Source organism: Spermophilus citellus (genome assembly GCF_964194105.1).
Source record: "Spermophilus citellus genome assembly, chromosome: 1".
Classification (NCBI taxonomy): domain Eukaryota; kingdom Metazoa; phylum Chordata; class Mammalia; order Rodentia; family Sciuridae; genus Spermophilus; species Spermophilus citellus.
Window position 1 is genome coordinate 76,178,747 of NC_138182.1, and position 13,024 is coordinate 76,191,770.

At 41.3% G+C, this 13,024-nt stretch overlaps 1 pseudogene across 1 annotated transcript; it reads left to right on the forward strand.

Moving 5' to 3' along the window:
* The first annotated feature begins 10,479 nt into the window (after positions 1 to 10,479).
* LOC308647793 (peptide chain release factor 1-like, mitochondrial) lies at positions 10,480 to 12,156 on the forward strand (annotated as a pseudogene). The gene has a single exon. The product of its transcript is annotated as a peptide chain release factor 1-like, mitochondrial (transcript).
* Positions 12,157 to 13,024: the final 868 nt, after the last annotated feature.

The window sequence follows — 13,024 nt, forward strand, 5'->3', positions numbered from 1 at the left end:
AATACCCTTATGAAATCTCAGAAGGGCAGCATCAGTCCAAGCAAAGCCTCTGCCTGCTTTGTTATAAGGTAGACTTTTAATAGAAAAATATAGTCTCTTGTTTCAGACAGACCCAGAATTCTTCCATACTGTCCCTGATGGCTCAATCCTTGGATGCCAGGAATTTCTGCCCACAGGTGTCGCTGGAGCTGCATACTTGCACCTGGTGGGGAGATGTACACATGGTACTGATCATCTCTCCTTGCCAAATACTGACATACCCTCCTCTGTGGTGGAAAGAGTGTCCATCCTCCTCTCTTTGAGGTATTTTGTGGTGATCATTTTTTGCTCTGAATGTAGTCAGATATGCCATTACACATGGTTCACCAGCCTGGGTTATGATTCTGATAGAGATGACATCAGCTTTGATGATGACTTCATGAAGAAATGAAAGAAGGAATGTTTAAACCTGTTAGGGTGAAGAGAGGTTTGAGAATTATGGAAACAAGGTGGGGCGGGATGGCCTAATGGGCAATATGTTCAGGCTCACTACCCTGCCCTTGAGGAAAATGGGATTTTTTTTTTCTTCTGGTGCTGGGGATGAAACCTCAGGCCTCACACATGCTAGGCACATTTTCTACCACTGAGCTATATCCTCAGCTGGGGAAATGGAATTCTTAGACTTCTTTTCCTTCTTAGAAGTTCTTAAGTCTTCCTGGGGCCTAACATGCTGGTTAAGCACTCTGCCACTGAGCTATACCTCCATCCCTACCCTCTGATTTTCTTGAGGCCAAGTTAGAGTCCTATGTTTTCTGACTTCCACAACATCTTACCTAATCAAAAGAATTTTATGAAAACACTCATTCCTGCACTTACTAGCCTCATTTTAGTGAAAGTAGTGTCTTACATATACTTTCACCACTGTACTCAATAACTAAAGATGCCCTCAAGTCCCTAACAGCCATCTCTGTCCCTATCTGCAAGTTCTTTTCAGCACTTAGTGAAACTCTCTTTTATTGATCCTTGTTTCTCATGGGTTAGTTGTATCTTTTGAGACTGCATGTTCCCAAAGATGACCATCATATTATACTGTTACTGGACAGTACCAGTACTGCCCAAGGTGGAGGTAGGGATGGGGAAGAGTCTAGGCTTGGCTTGCTGCTCCAGAAATATTCAAAGTCACATAGGTAGAAAATAGGTCTTATTCAAAGTCAGCTTTGAAGGAACGTAGAATAAGCTTATTGTTTCAAAAGTTCCATTTTACAGGATTGGCTAGCCACAGGTGGCATTTTAGTCTCAGTACATGGTCTCCATTCTGTTACCTGCCACCTAGCCTAGGGACCTTGGCTAGATCCCAGATGTCTGGATTTTTGCTGCCCTGTAAAAGTAGGCAAAAGATGGAAAAATAAAAAATGAATGCTTCTTCACAGTTTATTAAAAGTTCATTTTCCTTTTTTCATCTTTCGCATATTTCTTATGCAGGCTGGTTGCCAAATTCAGCCAGCTGGATACAGCCAGGGTAGCTGGGTTAGGCTGCCAGTAATAATACCAACCTATTGCTCCCCTTACAACATCATACTGACCTTCTACCCTCAGGAGGTTAGATGTGGAAGCAGGTAGGTAAGAAAAAGCTTTATAGGAACCATAAAGCTGGAGATGTGGTCAAAGGCACATCTGTGTGTTGTAGATATGCTAAAATTCTGGATTTTGTCAAATGGGAAACTGCATAATCTAATTACTTTTTGTCTATGCTGTAAAAAGCAGTTAGTAGCAATGAGTAGAAGAGCTTCAGTTTGGGGTTGTTTAGCTCCAGGATAAGGTGATATTATCCTCATAGCCTGGGGACTCACTTTCCCAGGAATATTGCTTATTGGGAAAGGAAATACAGGGCCACAGGGGCAGGGCAGTATAATAGGAAGCCTTGGGGTTTGACAAATGTGACCTTGGAGCAAGTTAGAAACACTTCTCTGAGCCTTTGTTTCCTCATCTGCAAAATGGGGTCCTACCTTGAACCACTGCTCAGACTATAGCAAATAGTTCATGGAGGATCCAGTGGACATGTGAACAAAGATGAGGGCTCACTGACTTCCCAACCTACTCAGTTTCTGGTTTAGTTTCTCTGTCTTCTTTTGGTGGTAAGAGGAATTGAACTCAGGGCTTTGTACATGGTCGCTTTACCACTGAGCTACATTCCTAGCCCTAGTCACCCCATCTTTAAAGAATTTTGAAGGAGGTATTCACTGGGGTCATACGAAAGAAAGACTGTTTTAATAGGCAGATAAACATAATTATGTCACTGATTATCTGTGTGACATTAGGCAAATCAATCTTTCCAGGATTCATTTTCATCTGTGAACTGCCCTGACCATATCTCAGGGCATGATCTTATTATGAAGCTGAAATGTGAAAGGGCTTTGTGAACATCCATTGTTAACAAACATAAAATTTTAGAGTTATTCTCAACTGACATTTGACCTTCCATGTTTCCAAAAATGTTAATGAGTGGAAAGAATTCAGGGCTATGGCCAGGGGCAGCATTCACTTGCAAAGATGAACAGGATGAAAAGGGCCATGGCAACTGAGGCAGCTACTCCCTGGACTTTGTTTCCTAGGCCTGCTCGCAGACTGCATCAGCACTCACATTATGTAGGTGAGTCATGGAAATGAAGCTCCCCATCAAGCCATAGTGTCACCAACTCTGCTTTTTGGTGGAACATAGAATTGCCTTTCAGGAGTTGGTCAGTGTGAAGCATGAGGGGTCTCAGAGAGGTCTGGGTGCAGAACTTTGGAAACCAGAGCTAATTTCTCAGGGTCTTGGCTTTCCTTCCTACAAAATGGAAGGTAAGCCTGCCTTTTCTTTTAATTTCCATTTTCCTTTAATTCTTGTAAAACTAAATGGGATTTAAAATCTTGTGTAAGACCTCCTGGGGGGCGGCTGGAAGAGTACTTGTCTAGCATGTGTGAGGCCCTGGGTTCAATCTTCAGCACAACATAAAAATAAGTAAATCAAATTAAGGTACTGTGTCCAACTACAACTAAAAAAGAAATAAAAATATTTTAAAAAAAGACCTGCTGGGGTTGTACCCCACTGGTAGTATACATGCCATAGCCTACATGACTCCTTGGATTTAACCTCTAGGAACTCTTCCCCCAAGGGGGAAAATAAACCAACTATATAAAACCATTCATTTGAATTTAGTGAGACCCTGTCTCAAAAAAGATGGGGGCTGGATATGTATCACAGTAGTATAGCAACCCTGGGTTCAATCTCTAGTACTGTAAAAAATTTTTTTAAAAATGGAATAATAATAATAATAAAAATAACAATAATAATATTTCTATTTCTTGAGATTGTTGCAAAGATTAATGAATTAACATATATGAGTACTTAGAACTGTGCCTGGCAAATAATAAGTGAAAGGCTATGGAAAATAATATTCCTATAAGGCAATTCCCCAGGAAATATGGAATAATGGTGTGGCTCAAGAGAAGGGAGGGAAATTAGCCAAACTTTAAACCTCCCCCAGTACCTCCTTTCCCAGTCACAGTGGGCACCGAGGGAAAAAGCAAACTTTCAACACTTCCCCGGTTCATACCCAGCATCTCCACCAAAAGCAAACCAATCACAATGGTTCCTGAAAGAAGGAGGTGAATACTGAAATGTTGGGCCCTGGACTTCTATCTACCCTTTAGTATTATAGATGTGTCCTGAAAGGAGAAAAGCAAATAGTGAAGCTCTAGGTAAAAATGAGTACCAGAGGAAGGAAGATAAGCAGTGAACACTGGGTTGTGAGCTTTTCCCAGTGACAATGAGTTTCAAACATTTTACAACTGCCTTCCTGAGTTAAAATTTTAACCTGGACAACTAGGTCCCTGATTGTCCAAACAGCATGTCTACAGTCTGTAATGATTAATTCACACTCATTGTAAACTATAAAACTCAGACTCTTTCTGTAACCCTGGGGCCATTTCCATACCCAGAAAATAAAGCCCTCCCATGCCTGATAGATTGACTTTGCTGCAGAATAAAGGAAATCTTACTGATCTGAGGTTTGCTTCCGTCTCCCACCGATGTCATTTGTGTGCAATGGGTTTATAATAAACACCAAATAAAACCATACTATGAGTGTCTAGCACAGTTCTTGGCATATGGTAGGGCTCTGTACCTGTGTTGATGATGTACCATTGTTTTTTTCCTTTCCTCTTTCTTTCTTCCTCCCTCCCTCCTTCTCTTTCTTTCTTCCTTCCTTCTTTCTTCTTATACTGGGCTTAGAACCCAGGGCCTTGGGCATACATCCCTAACCCATTTTAAAATTTGATTTTGAGATATTATCTTGCTACATTGCCCAGCCTCTCAAGTAGTTGGTATTAGGTTGTAGTCAGTAATGAGTAGTGAAATACAAACCAATAACATGGTAGGATAACAGGTTTTCTTTAAATTCTTTTAAGGCTAATGAATAATCAAATAACTTATAGAAAAATATCAGGTGTACTAACTGTGAGAATAAACAGGGAGAAACAAAGGAGCAGATTAAGAGATAGGTCAAGAAGGAAAGACCAGTGACAGGGTTAACTGGGATCATTGTACAGTTAGGATTTATGGCCATAGGTTTGTCAATGTATTTCATAATGAAAATTTCATTGACAGTGCGTGTGCACTAAGATGAAGTCTGCCTGGAGACTGACCTCAGAACTTGCATTAACATAAATTTACTTGAAGATGAAGCCACCCTGAATAGGATGATTGCTGTGATAGTTGCTGAGAGGATTAAAATAGGGTCAAAAACTCCCCTACTAACATGAAGGAGGTGTTAAACATCTGATTGGTAAAGACTGCAGGAGGTGGAACCAGATCTCCTGGTAAATATCAAACAGTAATAAATTTGAAAGTAGCCTTGTTTCCTTTGTTTTGTGTCTGCTCTATCTTACATGTGAGGAAACTGAGGCACAGAATGATTCAATGACTTATCCATAAATAAGTTTAAACAGGAAGTTCTGCCTGGAGGACTGAGATTTTCCTGCCAGGTCATGCTTCCTAATACATAGGATGGTCTGCATACTAATTGGCCCAGAACACACTGGTTTATGTTTCTTCTCTGGGCATAATTACCAATAGCATCTTTTTTTTTAAAATTTTCAAATGGTATAGTCATCTTCTAATACAGAAGATTCTAGAATATTTTTGGTTAACTAACAGTCTGTCATGATTTTCATTAGTGCTTAATTTTCTTATGAGACTAATGATATTTAGGTTGGGAAAACAGGCACTTGGAAAGATCCTTGGGGGATTTCAAGAGTCAGAAAGACCTCCTTGGCTGTGGGACACCAACCTTGCACGTGACTGCGTCACACTCCCCAGCTGGGTGCTGAGGTGCTCAGTCACAGAAATGTGGCAGAGCTTTCCCCACCCTTCTTGGGTTCTAGGATCAGTGTCTCATGCATGGGTGTGTCTTGCTACAGCCCCATGGGTGGAGCTATGCTCACCTGTTCCTTTGTAATCTAACCCCTTGCCCTGTTTAGGATAGAATCTTCCATGGAAGTGCCTTGTGTGTGTCCCTTTCTCTTACTGTGCCCTTGGGTGTGGCCTACCCAGGTGTCAGTCAACCTGCTGACAGTGAACATCATGAAGCTAGACTCAGCCCCCTAAAACCTGACCCCTTGTCTCATTTGAATAGCTTCTCCTCAATAAAAGGGGTCAACGCATGCTCTCACTCTCTCTTTCTGTGGACTCTTAAGGTCAGAGGAGCCGTCACAGAGACCCCAAAGAAAAAGGTATTTGTGTCTCTTGTGTGGTTATTTCGTGCATCCCAGTTATCCCAGTTTAACTGGAGTGACCCCTGAGCCTTTTAGTCGCGAGAACAGAAACCGGGAACTTGGCATTTTTTCTCTTCAGGTTTTGCACTTGATCTGTAATGCAACTTTCTTGCCAAGGATGATTAAAGACTCTCTTTTGCAGGGAGGGGGTACTGGAGATTGAATGAAGGGGCACTCCACCACTGAACCACATTCCCAGCCCTATTCTGTATTTATATAGAGACAGGGTCTCACTGAGTTGCTTAGCACCTTGCTTTTACTGAGGCTGGCTTTGAACTTGAGATGAAAGACAAGGTGAAAGACATTTCTAGAATATGATCTAAAAGGCTGTTGAGAGACCAAGCATGACAAAGATGAGGAGGGGCGGCCAGACTGGTGAAAGGAGATACAGTGGGGGGGGGGAACTGAGTCAATCTGAAGCACAGGGCAGTAGGGGAAGGAAAGGAGGCCCTACTTTGCCAATGAAGTTTGAAAATACAAAGGACAGAGATAATTTATCTGTGTTCTCAAACTACAAACCATAATTTTCATTGTGACTGCTTATTAATGTATCTTTGGTCATTAATAGGGCCAAAGATGGCTCAGCTTACTTTCTTATTTGTTCACTCCTTCGATGAATATGAAATCAATTCGCAGGGGTTCAACTTATTTTTTGACTTTATAATGACACAAAAGCAATACACATTCAGTAGAAACCATACATTATATTTTGAATTTTGATATTTCACCAGCTAGTGATATGTACATGGTCCGATCTGTCTCATGATGCTGGACAGTGGCAGTATTGACAGAATTTTTTGGATGTTCTGTTTTTTGTTTTTGCATCCCATAAAATGTCTATGAAATACCCATGTGTGTCTCCTGCTTTGTATGCTAATGGTAAGTACCCATAAAACATTCTATTTTTCATTTTCAGTACAGTATTCAATAAATTATATGAGCTATTCAACACTGTGGTATAAAATAGACTTTGTGTTACATAATTTTGCCCATGTGCAGGCTAATAGGAATGTATTGAGCACATTTAAGATAGGTTAGCCTAAGCCATAATGTTCTATTGATTAGGTATATTAAATGCATTTTTTTTGGCAGGGGGTATTACTGGGGATTGAACTCAGGGGTACTATGCTATACCGAGCCGTAACCTCAGCCTTTTCTATTTTGTTCATTTTGAGACAGGGTCTCACTAAGTTACCCAGGTGGGCTTCTGCCTCAACCTCCTGAATCATTGGGATTTTGATTGCATTTTAAAATATATTTTTAGCTGTATGTGGACACAATATATTTTTTATGTGGTGCTGAGAATCGAACCCAATGCCTCATACATGCTAGGCAAGCGCTCTACCACTGAGCCACATCCCAGACCCTTTAAATGCATTTTAAACTTACAATATTTTCAATTTACCATGGGTTTATTGGCAGGGGTTCCTATTTTAAGTCCAGGAGCATCTGAATTGAGAATCCATTATTTGCCTAAAACTATATTAGTCTGTGTGAGGAATATATAAGAACCAGAGGGTACTATTCCTGTTAGTCTGGTCATTGACTAAATGTATTCTATTTCCTCTTGAGGAAAAGTGTGTAGAGGCTGCTACCTCTGTAATAATCAACAGTAGGATTTTCTGAAATGACTCTGGTGAATGCAGACATTAGAGCATCACATGTATTTGTCAAACTACTTTCTACATATTTGCATGAGTAACATTTGCTTTATTCTCAGTGCTTTCAGATTATACTGCATTATTACTGCCCTGGGGATTTTTATTTCTTTGTGATTATTGGAACATGGGGAAAAATGAGGAAGATTACATGCTAATTTGCTAATATAGGTTACCCACAGTGGGGGTGATGCAGGCTGGAGGAGAGGTAGGAAGAAGCAATCCAAAAAAATAATAATAAACTGGGGCCTGTTACACATTCATATAATCTCAACTCAGGAGGCTGAGGCAGGAGGTTCACAAGTTTGAGGCCAGCCTGGGCAACTTAATGAATCCCTGTATCAAAAATTGGAAAAAAATACAAAGAAAAAGAAAAAAGGGATGAGTATGCGGCTCATTGGTAAAGCACTCCCAGGTTCAATCCCCAGTACTGGGGGCGAGTGGGGTAGAAAGAGAAAAAAAAAATATATTGTATGTGAAGTTGGGCCCAGTGGCTCAGAGTGCTGAGGCAGGAGGATCACAAGTTCAAAGCTAGCCTTGGCAACTTCATGAGGCCCTAAGCAACTCAGCAAGACCTTGTCTATAAATAAAATATAAAAAAGGGCCACTGGGTATGTGGCTTAGTTGTTAAATGCCCCTGGATTCAATCCCTGGTACAAAAAAAAAAAGATTGCATGTGAAAATACATAGTATAATATGACCCCATTTATTAAAATTATTATATGTGTCTACAAGTGTTAATAAAGAAATTAGGGGGGGGGATAGATCTGCACTTGCTGATTTAGAGTGAAAAAAAAAAGAAAGGAGTGGGAACTAAAAGGTTTTGGGTGTACTATGCTTCACAGCTGATTCAACTGTCCATGAAGTAGGTATCATCTCTATTTTAAGAACAACATAATGAAAACCATGAGAAATAAACAACAGAAAATATATCAACTTAGCTCTGTCTGACTCTAAAGCCCAGGACACTTTTCCACTGGGGATAGCTTTATCACAGATTCCAGACTTGGCCCATCCCCTTCCCTTTTATCTCCTGAATACAGGTTTTTCCATCATTCTGAGTTTTTTTCTTGACTAATCTTTTCATTGCTGTCTGTTCCACTTTATCTAGTTCTTCCTTCACTGTGCAGCTTTAGCAGGAGACCAGTTCCTGCTAAAGTTTGTGTTCAGGGTTTGTTGATGGAGAACTAGGTAATCAGATAGATCAGCACACAAAACATGGAGCATGTCAGATTCTGAGAACTGCCGTGGGGAAAGGCAAAAGGGAAGAGAGAAGGGAATGTTGGGGTGAAGGGTATTTGGGTGTGTGTAGTGGTTGGCAGATCTAAGAAAAGCAAGTGAGAAAGAAGCCCAGAGACATTTGGGAGAAGCATTTCCAGCAAGCCAGCAGTAAGCACCAAGATCTCAGCTGAAGGCTGCTTCAGCCTCCCGAGAAGCAGATTCCAGGCTTGTGTCAATGGGTTAGGTTACATGGTGAGGGCCTTTGTGGGAAAATGTGATGAAATAAGATGTTCCCACAATGCCAGAAAACACCTTCTGAGCTGCAGGAGGGTCCTGGGAATCTTCCAGGCACTCGGTATATCCAAGCTTCATCATCACGGGTCCCAAGGGCTTGGTACTTCTTGCTTTTATTTCCTCCTGAATGTCATCCTTACATACTTCCAACACACCCCCACAAGTGGCACTGGGGAGGCTGAACCAGCTTAGTTTGCAAATCTTGAACTTTGAGGGAAGGAGCAGGGTCCTATTACGGCAGTTTCTCTGAGGAGTTGATGGTTTCACAGAGGCTGATTCCACCACAACTGGGCTCATGGAGGCTCAGGTGTACAAACCAGAGGCCAGCTTAATTAGTTACAATATGAGGTTATTGCCAAGAGCATACAAGTTCCTTACATCCCCCAGCCAGGCCTTCTTCTCTTGGTTGCAAAACACATCAGAATGTTGACTATCGTGTGTGGAATTAGAGTAGGCAGATGTGTCTATGTGACTCAGTGACTCAGTAGTGGGCCTGACATATCTGTCCACAAATGAAGATGAGGCCTTCTGGAGATGCCATTTTCATGACTCAGTGGGACCAGGCCCCTCCCTTTCACAGGGCTTATGTGGATACACACTGAAAAGGGGTCTATTCCTTTTCTTTGTCTCTGTTGCTGACAGCCTCTTTCTAACTGACACGTTCTTGAGCATCACCATCTCCTTATGTGAGGTGACTTTCTGCACATCTTTGCTGTGGACAATTTATTTCTGACTTTATTGGGTTTAGTCAACAGATACTGTAGCTCTCCTCCACCCCCAAGGTGACATGCTGGATCTAGGCCATGGATTTTTCTGCCCTCTTGTGACTTTGCCTTGGAGGGAGTTGGCTTACAAGGATTGCCTGCCTTCTGCCCTTCCTCTTCCTTATCTCTTCCGTTGAAATCCCACCTTCTCATGCCTGCCTCCCTGGCATGTATTCTGCTGTCATCTGGTGGGCGAGGTATCCCTGAACACCCACAGAAGTGTGTACCTCTTGTTGACTGCAGTATGTCCTGCTCTTGATTGACAGTTTCTTGATGAACTTGTCTTCCCCATTTCATTATTTTCTCTTGAGGCTGGCACAGCACTGGTAAGCACAGTGTTGTGTACATGGCAGGTATATAATTAGTCAAAAGGATGAAAGTAGAAGGAAGAAACCTCATTTTTATTTTATTATTAAATTTTATTTTTAACTGTTTTGGTACTGGGGATTGAACCCAGGAATGCTCTACCATTGAACTATATCCTTCCTCAGCCTCCCTAGTTGCTGGGATTACAGGTGTGTGCCATTGCACCCAGCAGAAATTCCACTTAAAAAATACAAAACGTAGGGAAGTTCTCGCCAACGCTTCCGAGAGGTCTTTTAAAACCCGCGCGTGCGCTCGATGGGGGTGTGGTTAGCTCTCGCCCCTATTTCCAAGCTCTGTGCAGCGTCGCCAGACCTACTCTGTCCGGAACTTCCGGTTCTGATGGGCCTAGCTCTTTGGGCCCGCCAGGCGGGGCGGGCTTCTGTGGGCTGGCCGAGCTGTTGGCGCAGCCCGCCGGCCCCTAAGCTGCAGTAGCCCGCCGCTGGAGGAGCTGTTCGCCCGCGGCGAGCCTTCACGGACCTTCCTCGAGCGCCAGGCAGGGTCAGAAGCCCAGTTACCAGTCAAGGGGCCAGAGTGGGTAGCGGTCACCAAACTCCTGAGCGAGGAGGAGCGGGAGCTGCGGGAGACCGAGCACTTGCTGCACGATGAGAATGAAGATTTAAGGAAACTTGCAGAGAATGAAATAATTTTGTGTCAAAAATAAATAACTCAGTTGAAACATCAGAAAAAACTGATGAAAGTGATTTGATCCTGGAGGTAACTGCAGGAGTTGGGGGTCAGGAGGCCATGTTGTTTACTTCTGAGATGTTTGATATGTATCAGCAATACGCTGCATTTAAAAGATGGCATTTTGAAACCCTGGAATACTTTCCAAGTGAAATAGGTGGCCTTAGACATGCATCTGCCAGCATTGGCGGTTCAGAAGCCTATAAACACATGAAATTTGAAGGGGGAGTGCATAGAGTACAGCGAGTACCAAAGACAGAGAAGCAAGGCCGCATCCATACTAGCACCATGACAGTGGCAATATTACCCCAGCCCACTGAGATTAATCTGGTGATTAATCCTAAAGATTTGAGAATCGATACTAAGCGAGCTAGTGGAGCTGTGGGTCAGCATGTAAATACCACGGACAGTGCTGTCAGGATTGTTCTTCCAACAGGTGTTGTTTCTGAATGCCATCAAGAGAGGTCTCAACTGAAAAATACATGGCTATGAAAAAGTTGCGTGCAAAGCTGTACAATATGCATCTCGAGGAAGAAACAAGTAAAAGATACAGTGCTAGGAAGATCCAGGTTGGAACTAAAGGAAGATCAGAGAAAATAAGAACATACAATTTTCCACAGAACCGGGTCACAGATCACAGAATAAACAAATCACTGCATGGTCTTGAGACTTTTATGCAAGGAGATTATCTACTGGATGAATTTATACAGTCACTGAAGGACTATGCTGATTATGAATATTTACTAGAAATTATTTCCAAAAAAGCTTAGGTTGGTTTGTTATTAAAGTATTTCATGCACTCAGGAAAATACTATAGCACATCAATTGTGCATACTCATGAGTATTCTCTTAAAAAAAAGTTTTTACAATGGTAAGCAATATACATATTTGTAATGCATAATTAATGTAGATCTCAGTGCATTAGTAAAACATAATGATTGCTGTAAATCTTGTGCTCTTCTGTACAAGAAACAGATGAACTCATTTGTTTCTGTAAGATCCTTAAAATTAAATATTTTAATATTTAATCGAAAAATTTCTTTAACTCTATTTTGAAAAAACTTAAAATATAAAATAGAAATATGATAGTAGATACCATATTAGTCAGGAGACGGAAGCCCTGTCATTAATTGAATTGGTAATAGAATTAACAAGTGAGAATAAAAGAACACTTAGTACACTGAAAGAGAGTACCCTAAGACTGAGAGTACACAATGTAAGACCACCCTTGCAAGGGTCTTTACTTCCCCATGATGGAGTGGGGCCTATTAGAGGGTGTGGGTATATCCCAATCAATGATGGAAAGGTTCCTGGTTTGCCCAGGGCCAGAGCTGATATGTAGCTGGTGCATTAGGCCTTGGCATTGCACCTCAAACTCTGAAGGACTGGTAAGCAAAAAGGTTTCTGCCAAAGTATGAACAAAACTGGATGGTAAGCCTTAGTGCATTTCCATATCTAGGGTCTTCCAGAGAGGCAGAACCAATAGGATATGTATATAAAGAAAGATAAGATTGACACACATGATTATTAAGGTTGAAAAGTCCAAAATGTGCAGCACGAGGGAGCTGGCTGGAGACCTAGGAGAGCTAATGGCGCAGTTCCATTCCTAGGTAGTCGACTAGAAAACTCTCGCTTAGGGGAGGCTGGTCTTTTTATTCTATTCAGACTTTCAATTGATGGGATGAAACCCATTGACATGGAAGGAATCTGCTTTGTTCAAAATTCTCTGATTGAAATGTCAATTTTAAAAACTGTCTTTTAACACATTTGGGATTTTAACAATATATATTTAAAATTGGGCTGGAAATGTAGCTCAGTGGAAGGTGTGCTTCGTATGTGTGAGGCCCTGGGTTCAATTCCTGGCACAGCAAAGAATAAATAGGATTTTAAAAAAATACAAAATGTAAACAACCACTACCACCACAACAAAAATCCCAAGTAAATTCTAGAACCGAAATGCTTTTTCTCTACAACATATGAATTTATCTTCAAAATAATTCTCTTTTTTCTTCTTCTTTTTCTTTTGGTACTGGGGATTGAACCCAGGTCACTTTACCACTGAGCTATATCCCCAACCCTATTTATTTATTTATTTATTTATATTTGTTCTAATTAGTTATACATGATAGCAGAATGCATTTTGATTCATTGTATACAAATGGAGCGCAACTTTTCACTTCTCTGATTGTACATGATGAAGAGTCCCACCATATATTGTAGTCATACATGTACCTAGGGTAATGA